Genomic DNA, 15,027 nt, shown 5'->3' with positions numbered 1-15,027 from the left:
GAATTTTCCGGGACTTTGAAACTAAATCAACCAAATAATATGATTTATTTTCACTTTTATAATGCCTCTACAATTCATGTAGGAAGTGTGTTAAGCAGTTTCTCGTCTCGAGCCGCGGGCTCTTCAATTCGCAGCCTGAACTGATCGTAATCCAGAAGTTAGCGTGTTGGATTCACCGTTAGCATTATGTTTGCTGAAAAAACTCGTGCTTCGCACTTTGATGCCATGAGTGTGTTATAGGTATAACGATCAAACTTTACTATTCGGTCAGACAAGAGTGATCCAAGAGTTGGCGGTGTGTATTGTTGACAAATTGTTTACCTTCTAAGGTATGAATTCAGAATTGGGAACGGCTAGAACAGATAGTTCCTGAACTGTATTGTGCAAAATATCCGACACTAGACAAGGCCCGGCATAGCCAGGAGAGTTAAGGCGTTCGACTCGTAATCTGAGGGTCGCGAGTTCGAATCCACGTCGCACCAATCATGCTCGTTCTTTCAACCGTGGGGGCGTTATATAGTGACGGTCAATCCCACTATTCGTTGGTAAGAGAGTAGCCCAAGAGTTAGCGGTGGGTGGTGATGACTAGCTGCCTTCCCTCTTGTCTTACACTACAAAATTAGGGACGGCTAGCGTCGATAGCCTTCGTGTAGCTTTGCGCGAAATTAAAATAAACAAACAAACAATCTACAGCCCACGCATAAACCACGAAGTCATCACACTCAGCCAAAGAAAAAAAGAAAAGAAAACGACAACAAAAAACACGCAGAAATGTATCAGTTGGAGTAAAGTCAAGATTAGTAATAAAACCAAACTAAATAATAAGTTTTTTAAGACATCACCTTCACTGACAATTGCATCTCTTGACAAAATGCATGGTGAGCGTATTGAATTTTCACACCCAAAACTGAACAAGTTTGTTTTTGTTTGTTTTTGAATTTCGCACAAAGCTACTCGAGGGCTATCTGTGCTAGCCGTCCCTAATTTAGCAGTGTAAGACTAGAGGGAAGGCAGCTAGTCATCACCACCCACCGCCAACTCTTGGGCTACTCTTTTACCAACGAATAGTGGGATTGACCGTAACATTATAACGCCCCCACGGCTGGGAGGGTGAGCATGTTTGGCGCGACTCGGGCGCGAACCCGCGACCTTCAGATTAGGAAGCGCACGCCTTAACGCGCTAGGCCATGCCAGGCCCCAAAACTGAACAAAAACAGGGACAACCAAGGAAGCTAATAGACATTTCTTTATGTTAACAATACCACATCGCATTCTTAACAGACGTGTATAATATATTAGAGTTGAAATAATTTACAACTTGGTTAATTCTACACCTTCCACAAGGTAATTTCGTAGTTGTCTTTGTGTTTTTGAGTAACGAAACACGTATGTTCTTGCCAAAAATAAATAATTTTATAATTATTATATATTTATTAATATTAATATAAATATAATTTAATGTAATATAGTTCATACTTACTTCTGTTTACTTTGAAACAATACAAACAAAATAACAGTATTGTCTCAAATTAAATTCCTCTTTCTAATTATCGGCCCCCTTCCGGTATTTTTATAAAGTTTATCTCATGTGACTGCAATTGTAATTCAACACATTATCCTGTCTTTAAATCCCTTTATTACTGTAACCTGGATGACAATAGTGATCCAACATATAACCCACTTTTATTACCGTAACTTTGATGTAAAAGGATGAAAAACAAGCAAACAAACACACACATACACTAACTAACATTGAATTCAACAAATCGCGTGCGAAAAATTAGCGCCCACGCTTTTGAAGTTTGCAACTCTCCTGGTGACACTAATTAGGAGCAAGACAGTATTACTTTGAACTTATATTTTGTGGTATACGTAAGCCGTAATGGATACAAATTTGGAAAGACTTCACTGTCATAAAACCAGGGAATATATTTTTACCATGATTCACAAAAACAACAACAATTGTAGGGCAAACACTGTTGGTATATTTAGGAGACTCGTATCACTAGCGTTATGATTTTAGTTAATTCGCATATGCGTATCCTATGTATATATACTCATGTATGAAGATAGACATTACACATTGGTTAACTAGATTTCGCATGATATGCGTTCCTTAAAGTAATAGTAAATCACAATATAGAATCACATTCAGAGCAGTTTTATATCTTCGGTTAGAAATAGAGTTACTGGGTTGAAATGAAGAAATAAACGTCTGAAATACTGGTTCATAAGGTACAGGTAATAAAATAGATGTACAATATTTAGGGTTCAATATGTCGAGTATGTGATTTTGAAAGCGTTCTACACTTATTTATGTTTTTGTTGTTGTTAAGCGCCAACCTATCTGTGTTTTAGTGACTGCGGGTATTGAAACCTGATGTTAAGCGTGAATAGCCCTCAGACTTACCGCTGTTTTTTGGTGAACGTATAACAACATATTTTTCGTATATCGCTGAACAGATTCTATTTACCGCACAAACAATTAAAGTAATCGAGCCAGCCAACTGTGGGTGATGCAAGTAAAAAAGTTATAACAGAAAATGTGCTCTATTTCAGGAAAATTTTATCACCGTCTGGAAACAAGAACAACAACACACCAAATAGCTCATTAACCGACGGACAGTTTCAGTTACCACGCCAAAAACTGCAGTAATCGAGCCAGCCAATTCTGCAATATGGATGCTGTAGCGCACGCGGTGGATCATCTCTAGAGTAGAATGCTACACGTTGTGATTAAAAGCTGTGCGTTCGTTTTATATTTCACTTGTGTAGGAGCTGGTGAAACAAGAAACCAAATTGCAATATCCTATAGACCTACCTGCAATACAAGTTTGAACTCGTTGATAGAAATAACTGTTATTGCGTGCGGGAGCATTAGATTTCCTTTGACTGTTTCCCAGAATCTATATTGAGGGTGAAACGGATCAACATTAACATTGGCCAACCTTCACCCTATCTTTTCAAAAGAAAAAACACAAAGAAATGAAGACTTAAAGAGCTTGAAGGTGCATCATGCAACGTTTCCTTTACTTCTAAATAACGCAATATCGAATTTCAATCTTCTGCAGATTAACGAAAAACTTTTGTATGTTGTGTCAATAAACACACGTGTAGGCCTTAACGAACAGACAGTAATCTTTTTCACTTCCAAATGTTGATGAAAGCTTGAACTGAGAAGAAGTGTCATCATAACCCGGACTGTTCAAAGGAAACTTCCAGTAGAGACATGTCAGGTATTCAGTCAGAGAGTTATTTATCTAATATACCTGTCTTCACAACAGCTATTACGTCATGTTAATTATTTTACTTTATACTTATTTATTATTTTGATTGCTCTGTTTTTGTGCTCTTCACCTATACTGGTCCTTGACCCTCAGTGGCACAACAGTATTTTTACATATTTCAACGCTAGAAACTAGGTTTCGATACCCGTGGTGGGCAGAGCACAGATAACCCATTATGTAATTTTGTGCTAATTCAAAATAAAAACCAACTAACTAATGGTCCCTTGGTGGGACAGCTTTAAGCCCTAAGATTTGCAAAGCTAAAACAGGAGTTCGATTCCCGGCGATGGACACAGCAGTTATTCCAATATAGCTTTGCTATGAATAAACACAAACACTTAACTTCTACTGAAAATCTATTTTATTTATATTTTTCACCATGTTCTCTAGCGGCACAGTGGTGTCTGCGGATTTACAATGCTAAATCCGGATTTTGATATCCATGGTGGGCAGAGCATAGATAGCCCATTGTTTAGCTTTGTGTTTAATTACAAGTACGTCTTTTCACCATTGATTCATTTGCTTATTCTTTTCCCTTGTCTCTTTTCACATTTCTATTAAGTTTGTTTTATTTTATTTTTCCTAAACAATTTGCCTAGATTCCTTAATATGGTTATTTATTTATTTTGTTAATGTTTTCTTTCTTTTTATTTCTCTGATGGTCAGAGGCGAGTTCGCAAATAATTCCCCGCGGTGGACAGAGCACAGATAGTACAATATGTAGCACTGCGCTGAAAAGAAATAATACTTTATATTTTTCTTCTTCTTAAAGTTGCTTATTTATAATTTACTTACAAACGACTCAGTGTTGCAGAATATGAAAGACTGTTATTGTTCATATTAACACGATTGAGGCCGATGTGTGTTATAAACAATGCCGTTGCTGTTTATAACACTAGCACTGCTTCCAAATAGCATGTTTGTTTTTTTTTTGTTTTCGAATTTCACACAAAGCTACACAAGGGCTATCTGCACTAGTCATCTTAATTTAGCAGTGTAAGATTAGGGGGAAGGCAACTAGTCATTACCACCCACCGCCAAGTCTTGGGCTTCTCTTTTAACAACGAACAGTGGGGTTGACTGTCAAATTATAATGCCCTCACAGCTGAAAGGGCGAGCATGTCTGGTGTGTAAGAGATTTGAACTCGCGACCCTCAGATTACGAGACGAGCGCCTTAACTACCTGGCCGTGCTGGGTCTAAATTTAAACGGATAAACTAGAAAGACGGAAATTAAAACTGTTCGTTTACTCCTCGGCTTCTCTAATCAAATAACGAAATTTGAGTTTCACGCTTATAATGGACCGACGATTACGAAGGGCAGATTATATTTTCTAGACCCTCGGAGGATAAAAGGAAAAGAACATTATGGGCCATTGTTTTATTACACCTACAGCCAATGCATCTAAGGTAACATGACCTGACGTTTTAAGCGAGAAATACATTATTTAGACACATAGTTAAACATACTCGCATTAAACCAATTGGGTGGAGGCCAATTGGGAGAAAACACAGAGTTAAACCGTAAGACACTTCGTTTAGAAAAATAAAGAGAGATATGAAAATAAAAGAACTGGACAGATTAGAGGTCGAAGAAGGGGCAGAAGACAGAACACAGTGGCCAAACTTCATTGCTGTCTCAAGGACCAACTGAGGGTTGGAAAGGACTGACGAGATGTTTTAAGATGCGCCTTCAGATAATACCATGGAAACTTAGCGAAACCTAGCGATTTATAACAAACAAAACAAGGAGGCTTTTAAAGACAATTACTTGTCAATTAGTTAATTACAAAAAAGATATTGATTGGAACTCAATAACTCGAGAAAAGGAATTGAAATAAACTATAATTGAAGAGAGAAACATAATAAAACCTTCGGGAAATATATTAAGAATGTTTTTACAAGTAATGGAAGGCTTAAAGATAAAATAACTAAAGAACATAAGAAAAAAACAACAATTATACTAAAATAAAAATATTACTTTCTTGCGTAAAACTATTCTATTGGTTGGTTCTTACTGTTTGTGTCATCATTAGGAATACGAATAACAGAGGGTTTTTAACGGATTTAATATTACATATTTATTTTAATATCTATGTTTGTTTCAGTTTTATATACATTTAGAAACGCATGTAACTTATATTGTTAAATGTGTATTGCGAATTTTTTTCCTCTTCTCTAAATTTGTAGAAGATTCTCTAGTGTAAGAATAAATAATATATGTTGTACATTGTTGTAAACTGAGCTTTCGAGCCGCTTGCCTAAAGTTTATAAATTGACGCGACAAAAAGACAGTTGACAGAATATTGTTGGTTTGCTGCAGCTAGTGTAATATATACCTCGGAAGCTTTAACTGTGATAAACGCGTATTAATCGGAAAGCTACAGATATTTGCCCAGGAACGTTTACAGATTTCGAACATTAAAAACCGTTCAACTTCAGAGAATTAACTTTAGATGTTATATATTTTCATCGGTGAAAAATTAGTTTGTAAACTGTGTAAGGCCATCCAAGAATAAAACTAGCTAGATTTTCGTCAAGTGAATTGTTAATGTGTATCAACAAAGAATTAATTCGTTCATCGTGAACCGTCGATAAAATATTCAGTTCCAGACCAGATAGAAAGACTCGATATTGTTTGTAAGTTTGTAAAACTTTTGTATATAAATCCTTATTTTTAATAACTATTTGTAATAACCGTTATTATAAATTGTATTGTTATTTGTATATCAAAATATATCTGTGTTAAGAAAGAAAATTGTGTATTAATCTTGGTGACAAATATCATAAATTTGTTGCATATTGGCATTCATTTAACTTCCAAGTTCAAATTCAAATTTTTAGCTATTTGAACTCGTAATTCGTAACATAATGAATTGTAAACTCGTCCGAGATAAAATGTAGTACGTAAGAGGGTAACACGACATTGGATTGGTTCATTGAAAATATTACAAAATTTAAAATTTTTTGATAGAAACCTGTTCAGCTGACAAATCATTTTCGTCAGACTTAATTAACATCCACTTACTCATCCAGCTATTTAAAATCACCATCGATTGCCCCCCAGTGACACAGTGGTATGTCTGCGGACTTACACACTAAAAACCGGGTTTCGATACCCGTGGTGGGCAGAGCACAGATAGCCCATTGTATAGCTTTGTGCTTAATTCTAAACAAACAAACAAACACCATCTATTTTCATTTGAAATAAATTAAACTACATCCTTTTTTATTTCAGGTTTTTATATTTAATCTCAGGAAGGAATGCATGGGGTAAAGAAACAGAAGTTATTTTTTTAAGACCTCCTCTCGAAGTGTCTTTCATTGACTATCTAAAGCGTACCTTTAATTGGTTTCCTTTTCCTTATAGTTTCGTTGCTGTTTCTTTTAAACTTGAAAATTTAGCTTATAGAAAATTTAAATCTGTATTACCATACTCTCTCTGCATATCATATATTATTTAATACAAAATAAACTAAATACAATTGTTTCGCCACTCAAGACATTTTTGTTTGTTTCGAATTTCGCACAAAACTACACGAGGACTATTCGCGTTAGCTAGAAATAGGTTCAGAGGAAGGACAATTTAATTCATCTTTGATAATATAGTGACAATATAATTGATACAAGGTACATAATAAAACGATAAAGGATTTGTTTTGTTCAGAATGTTCGAATCAAGCTACACAAGGACTAACTGTGCTAGCCATCCCTAATTCAAACGGTTTGTTTGTACGCGTGTGTGAGGTCGGTACTTGTGTAAAGCTACTACTTTATTTACAGATCCTTCTTAAATTCTTGGTGTGATATTGACCTACCATTGCTCTTCCTTTACGACTGGTGTTCCTATTCTGAATTATCTCAGTGATTGACGATTAAAATTATCGTATGTTGTGAGTCGTATAATAACTCCATTCAGATACCGTTTGGCATGGCCAAGTGGATTAATAACTGAGGGTCGCGGTTTCGAATCTCCGTCACACCAGGCATACTCGCCCTTTTATCCGTGTGGGAGTTATAATGTTCGGTCAATCCCACTTTTCGTTGGTAAAATATTAGCCCAAGAGTTGGCGGTGGATGGTGACGATTAGCTGCCTTCCCTCTAGTCTTACACTGCTATATTAGGGACGGCTAGCACAGATAGCCCTCGAGTAACTTTGTGCGAAATTCCAAAACAAACATTAATAAAATAATTTTCTTCCGAAGATTCTCTTTTCCACGATTTTATAAAATTAAATTCCTAAAATATTAAGATAGCTGATAAAATGATAAACTTTTAACATTGAATATAGTTTAATTATATCTAGATTTTCAAACAAGGAATGTGGAATAAAGTTTTCCTTTCCTTCCATAATGAAGTTTTTTTGGGTTGTTTTTTAGCGTTCAATAACTCAAGTGAATAAAGAACTTAAAATGAGGAAAGATATAGTCACTTATAATTCCATTAAAGAAATTGAAATCCAATGATTTTATATTTCACAAATGCATGTTGAAGATAAAAAGGACAGAATGGAAGTGACATATCGACTGCCTATATATATGTGTGTGTGGATATATATGACTTTAAAACAGAATTAGACAACTATTTAAATCAAGTTACAGAAGCCATACATTAAGCCATAAAAAACATTTTTTTTATTTAACAACAATAAAAAACACGGTTCCTGCACGATGTATGTCGCTACTAATTAAAAAGGTACTTATAATTTTCAAATAAATGACATGAGCGTGGGATAACTTGATTATAAATCATTTGAAAACGACTTTCACTGTAGCTGAACATTGTTTTTTTTAAGGTAAATGTATGTAAGATGAGATTCTCTACTGCTCACGAGGAGGAAGAAAATTCAATTAGTGGGAATCCTGTTAAGCCTCATAAATACACAAACAAGTGTAAGTCTTTTTTTCCCATAAAGCAACAAGTGAACAGGAAATAAGGAAAAAATTACGATAAATCAAACAAAACAAAATCAGTTAAATATATTTTTTCCCAACAAAGAAAGAGAGAAAGAGGAAAATGTAAAAAAAATCAGTACTTTGTTCTTTGTTGTTGTTAAGCGCAAAGTTACACAATTGGATATCTGTGCTGTGCCCACCGCAGGTATCGAATCCCAGTCTGAGACTGGAAGACCAAGTAATATAGATGTTTCCTTCACTAATGAATTAATGCATTTTTTTAAGTTTACAATTATGTATTCGTACTAATAAGGCTTATCTGAGTGCATTGGTTTTATTCTGACTAAGAAAAAAAAAGATTTCTATAAGATGTATTTACACCTTAAGTGCATGTGCTGAACTGCATTTACACCTTAAGTGCATGTTCTGAACTGCATTTACACCTTAAATGCATATTTTGAACTGTATTTACACCTTAAGTGCATGTGCTGAAATGTATTTACACCTTAAGTGCATGTGTTGAACTGTATTTACACCTTAAATGCATGTTTCTAACTGTATTTACATCTTAAGCACATGTGCTGAACTGTATTTACACCTGAAGTACATGTGCTGAAATGTATTTACACCATAAGTGCATGTGTTGAACTGTATTTATACCTTAAGCGCATGTGCTGAACTGTATTTACACCTTAAATGCATATTTTGAACTGTATTTACACCTGAAATGCATGTGCTGAATTGTATTTACACCTTAAATGCATGTGCTGAACTGTATTTACACCTTAAGTGCATGTTCTGAAATGTATTTACACCTTAAGTGCATGTGTTGAACTGTATTTATACCTTAAGCGCATGTGCTGAATTGTATTTACATTTTAAGCGCATGTGCTGAATTGTATTTACACCTTAAGTGTATGTGCTGAAATGTATTTACACCTTAAGTGCATGTGTTGAACTGTATTTACACCTTAAGTGCATGTGCTGAATTTATTTACACCTTAAATGCATGTTCTGAATTGTATTTACATTTTAAGTGCATGTGTTGAACTGTATTTACACCTTAAATGCATGTTTCTAACTGTATTTACATCTTAAGCACATGTGCTGAACTGTATTTACACCTGAAGTGCATGTGCTGAACTGTATTTACACCTTAAGTGCATGTGTTGAACTGTATTTACACCTAAAGTGCATGTGCTGAATTGTATTTACACCTTAAATGCATGTGCTGAACTGTATTTACACCCTAAGTGCATGTGCTGAAATGTATTTACATCTTAAGTGCATGTGTTGAACTGTATTTACACCTTAAATGCATGTTTCTAACTGTATTTACATCTTAAGCACATGTGCTTAACTGTATTTTCACCTGAAGTGCATGTGCTGAACTGTATTTACACCTTAAATGCATGTGTTGAACTGTATTTACACCTTAAATGCATGTTTCTAACTGTATTTACATCTTAAGCACATGTGCTTAACTGTATTTACACCTGAAGTGCATGTGCTGAACTGTATTTACACCTTAAGTGCATGTGCTGAACTGTATTTACACCTTAAGTGCATGTGTTGAACTGTATTTACAACTGAAGTGCATTTTCTGAATTGTATTTACACCTTAAATGCATGTGCTGAACTGTTTTTACACCTTAAGTGCATGTGCTGAAATGTATTTACACCTTTAATGCATGTGTTGAACTGTATATACACCTTAAATGCATGTTTCTAACTCTATTTACATCTTAAGCACATGTGCTTAACTGTATTTACACCTTAAGTGCATGTGCTGAACTGTATTTACACCTTAAATGCATGTTCTGAATTTTTTTACACCTTAAGTGCATGTGTTGAACTGTATTTATACCTTAAGCGCATGTGTTGAACTGTATTTATACCTTAAGCGCATGTGCTGAACTGTATTTACACTTTAAGTGCATGTGCTGAACTGTATTTACACCTTAAATGCATGTGCTGAACTGTATTTACACCTTAAGTGCATGTGGTGAACTTTATTTACACCTTAAATGCATGTTTCTAACTGTATTTACATCTTAAGTGCATGTGCTGAACTGTATTTACACCTTAAATGCATGTGCTGAACTGTATTTACACCTTAAGTGCATGTGTTGAAATGTATTTACACCTTAAGTGCATGTGTTGAACTGTATTTATACCTTAAGCGCATGTGCTGAACTGTATTTACACTTTAAGTGCATGTGCTGAACTGTCTTTACACATTAAGTGCATGTGATCTGAACGGTTAGGCCAAAGAAACATGCAGCTCAGAAATAATTTTGCACTGTTGACCAGATGGAAAGCAGCCAGTTAACAGGGTTTTGTTCGGCTTTGAAATGAATAATGTGAACTACTGCCACTCTTATATCGTATCCACAACTGAACGAGTCTGCAGAAAGGAAAATAACTTGTTTGTTTGTTTTAGAGCAAAGCTAGATTAGGTTATTTGCTATGTCTACTGCGGGGAAATGAATCCTGGATTTTGAAGTTGTAAGTCCTTAGACTTTCCCCTGCTCCACAGGAGGACTGTTTTAACTCGAAACCACCGGCATTAATAGTTCCTGTGTGCAGCTGATACTGGATATTTAAAACCTGAACGGCTCTTGATGTTTTAAAATATAACTCACGTGGGCAGGTTAAGGCATGACTGTTGACAGTTTAGAAAGTTAACCAGACCTAAGGTAACTAAATATTCAGAGAAATCTACCGTTCACAAGGCTAATTAATCTTATTAGGATAACAAGATCTAGCTCAAGTTTTACAATGTACTAAATGGTTAGTAGTGTAGAGAATGTTCAGCATCATATTGTGTCTCGAACCTTGCACTTTTTGTTCGCAACCCAGTACGAAAATGTAGACCATGCCCGTGAGTTTGTTTGTTTATATCAAGTCAACTAAAGCTATCTTCCACTTCCCCATAAGCGTTGTTTGTTTGTAGTTAAGCGCAAAGCTACACAATGATCTATCTGCACTCTGTCCACCACGTATTTCTAGCGTTGTAAATCCGTAGAAATCCCGTTGTGCCACAGGTGGGGGGTAGGTAATCCTTAGACGAAGAGCAACTTTGAGACCATCACTTTCACTGGGATTGGGGAAAATTCTCCTCTTGCTGTCCTCGCGGGGACCACAAAAAGAACCATTGCCAGATAATTTACGTCAGTGAATGTTAATCATACTTAATTAGGCTTACTATGGCTATCATGAAATGATACAATGTGGTACACATGGTAGAATATATGAAGGCATGTATCTATAGGTTCAGGTAACTCACACAGTGTGTTAGAGAAATACGTTTAAGTTTTACTGTTGATAGGCTTGAGATGCTTGTCAAATAATTCATTTCCACATTATGTGCGTATTGTAATATATGTTGTAATAGAATAATGGTAAGCCTAAATGTTTCTGGAATGAGGGACACAAAACGTTTTAACTTACAAGATAGTTTTAATTAAACACGAGTACACATTACTCTACGTTATTTACTTGTTTTCTAACCCTAACTTGAAAATTGTCTCGAGGCCCATTTATGACTTACGAATAATTACTGCGTAATTCAGTTATGCGTCACGTTACGAGAACTGACGTAATAAGACATTGATTTTACGCGAAAATAATTTTTCTCTCTCTCTCTGTCTTTTTTTTTTTTTTTACAGACATAAATAAGGGGCGTGGCACGCACCAGGATTGTAATATATGTTACGAGAAACTGGTAGAAGTCTAGTGGCAAACTGACTGTCGTCGCATCGAGTGGCATTGGACCCTTGTCTGTAGCGATTGTCTTGACGTGGCTGCTCTTGTTCGTGTCTCGTCGTCTACCAGTAGAATTGAACTACAACAAGCTTTTATTGAAGCTAACCATTTAGTTTACGGTAAGGAATTACTAAAACACTAAACACTTAACTTGGCTGTACCACAAAATATCTATATGTTAAATACCTCGTACCTTAATAAACCCAGTTTCCAAAGTGACCAACATTTCAATGGAAAACAATACAGATTAACTTCGCGAGAAAGTAATGTAACGTGTATCTCATAGATTATAGGCTTCTTTTGCTAACTAAGCCTGATCGATAATTTCTTCGTTTATTCATGTTTATGTCATGGTGATATATCTAGAAGAAATGGTTTTTAGCGATGAGTAGCTGAATTAATCATGGCTTTAACTGTTCAATTTAACTCAAACATAACAATCAGCTTAAATTTTCGGATAAACAAAGTACATTTTGAGGATTACACTAGTGTTACAATTTCCTTGTATAAGCTTGTACAAAGAAATGAAATAAGTCTGAAGCGTTAATCGTTGACTATTTATTTATTTTTTTAGTTAAGTAAGAAAATGTTCACAGTTGGATCTCTATACTGTTGTATCAATGATGGACTCTTGAATACTAGAACCACTCGTATTAACTGTAAAATTAGCAATGGGGAAGAGAGGGCTACTGGCTTTTTGACTATGTTTTTCCGAATTGTTGTTGCATCAAAGCGCTTGTAGCACATGGATTTTTTATTTGTTACAGAATGTCTAATAAGATACGGTTTGGTTTGTTTTTAATTTCGCACAAAGCTACACGGGAGCTATCTGCGCTAGCCGTCCATAATTTAGCAGTGTAAGACTAGAGGGAAGGCAGCTAATCATCACCACCTACCGCCAACTCTTGAGTTACTCTTTTACCAACGAATAATGGGATCGACCGTCACATTATAACGCCCCCACGGCTGAAAGGGCAAGCATATTTGGTGGAACGAGGATATTAACACGCGATCAATTGATTACGAGTCGAGTACCTTAACCAACTGGCCTTGCCGGGCCCTAATAACATACGAATCATATTAACGAAAGACTTCAATAATGCAGTTTCTCCCAAGCACTGATGTTGAAAGTTTGTGTATTATACAGGGAAAACGGTTTCATTCAGTTTGCGAAATACACACGTGGCATTAAGATACATCACATCATTAGTGTGTATGTAGGGGCGTTGTTTGTAGAATATGCTTGAATAAAATATATAATTGTGTGCTATCCTTTTTAATTCGGTCTCGGCATGGCCAGGTGGCTTGAGGCGTTTAAGGGGTTCGAATCCCCTTCCAAGGCAGCTAGTCATTACCATCCACCGCCAACTCTGGGGCTACTCTTTTACCAACGAATAGTGGGATTGACCGTCACATTATAACGCCCCCACGGCTGAAAAGAGAAGCCTTTTTGGTGCGAAGGGGATTCGAATCCGCGACCTTCAGATTACGAGTCAAACGCCTCAAGCCACCTGGCTATGCTGAGTCCAAATTAAAAAGGACAGAACATAATTATATATTTTATTCGAGCATATTCTACAAGCACCAAACATGATCGTCCTTTCAGCCGTGGGGGCGTTATTATAATGTGTCGGTCAATCCTACTATTCGTTGGTAAAAAAGTAGCCCCAGAGTTAGCGGTGGGTGGTGATGACTAGCTGCCTTTCCTCTAGTCTTGCACTGCTAAATTAGAGACGGCTAGCGCAGATAGCCCTTGTGTCGCTTTGCGCGAAATTCCAATAAACAAACAAACCTTTTATTTTGTAAGTAATTCTAAAATAAAAATATGGTTATGTTTGATTATCTTGTTAGTTTTGGATCACCCTGTATAATATTTGAACTAGAAAAAAAAAGCATAAAACATTTATGTGAGTTTCGAGCCACCCTGTATGGGGGAAAGCAACATTCTTGTAACATTTGAATTAGATAAGGAGTGGACATGCAAGAAATAAAAGTTTGTAGTTTTCCAGAGACAGAAGATTGTTTTTGATAACAAATCATGTATTGAGTTAGATCACGCTCAAACTGAAGCAAAATGCGGTTGATAACGACGACACAATCTCCCCGCCTGTTAAGCTCTGTTAAGATCCTATTGTAAAATTGAATCTCGTTTTGTCAACAAACAAAATAATCTCGAGTATGAATGGTATCTTATATTTTGAGCTTTTTTACCAGACTTGGGTATAGTTCTGGAGTTTGGAACTGGTGAGCCAAGTTCAAATCTGTGCAATGTAATAAAATATTTCACGCACATTAAGCTATGGATACATAATAACAGTTCCAGTTAATCCCTTAACTTGAATGGTGTGGGGCAGGTTGCTGTTGAACAAGGGGTTCATTTTCTGGTTATTAATTTAAAATTGGGGACAACGGCAGCAGATAGATATAGTGGCTTTATCATAAATAATGCAATGTAACATAAGCTTTACCTCCAGTCACAAGTTGTAAAAAGCTCCCATGAAATCGTTGCTACATCTGATGAGAAAAATTACATTCTCAAACTAGGGGACAACGGATTGAAAATTTATGCGTGTGGTTATACAGCTAATATACAGGGCTGACCAAAAATAAATGTACACTAGTATAGGTGCTGGCTATTCTAAAGATATGAATAAATATATTACTCAGGCCTGCTATAGTTTTATTGTCTTAATTTTTAAGTGTTCTACACTTATTCCTGTACTCCGAATCGGAGAATGATATCCCTTTTCGTGTGTTTGTAGGTTTTCTTATAGCAAAGCCACATCGGGATATCTGCTCAGCCCACCTAAGGGAATAGAACCCCTGATTTGAGTGTTTTAAATCCGTAGACATACCCCTGTACTACTGGGGGTGATATCCATTTGTCTCCATCACGTACAAAATTGTAACTAAACATCATAATGCAATACATGAAAAAAAGACCACAACATGTAGTTTTGGGACTAGAAGACGTGGATCTGACACACATACACACACACACACACACACACAAATCAGGTTGAATTAGGATGCATATTCCTTTGACATCAATGTGTTTTCCCTTTTCCCCAGTTCGT

At 36.0% G+C, this 15,027-nt stretch overlaps 1 protein-coding gene across 1 annotated transcript in view; it reads left to right on the top strand.

The window, feature by feature from the left end:
• The first annotated feature begins 11,932 nt into the window (after nucleotides 1-11,932).
• LOC143238782 (thyrotropin-releasing hormone receptor-like) overlaps nucleotides 11,933-15,027 on the top strand; it is an 84,482-nt gene continuing 81,387 nt past the window's right edge. Inside the window, exon 1 of the mRNA XM_076479325.1 lies at nucleotides 11,933-12,069. The gene's annotated coding sequence lies outside the window, so the exon portion shown is untranslated. The remainder of the gene's footprint in view (nucleotides 12,070-15,027) is intronic.

Source organism: Tachypleus tridentatus, chromosome 13 (assembly GCF_004210375.1).
Source record: "Tachypleus tridentatus isolate NWPU-2018 chromosome 13, ASM421037v1, whole genome shotgun sequence".
Lineage (NCBI taxonomy): Eukaryota > Metazoa > Arthropoda > Merostomata > Xiphosura > Limulidae > Tachypleus > Tachypleus tridentatus.
The sequence above is the reverse complement of the archived record's forward strand: the minus strand, read 5'-3'. Positions and strand labels throughout refer to the sequence as shown.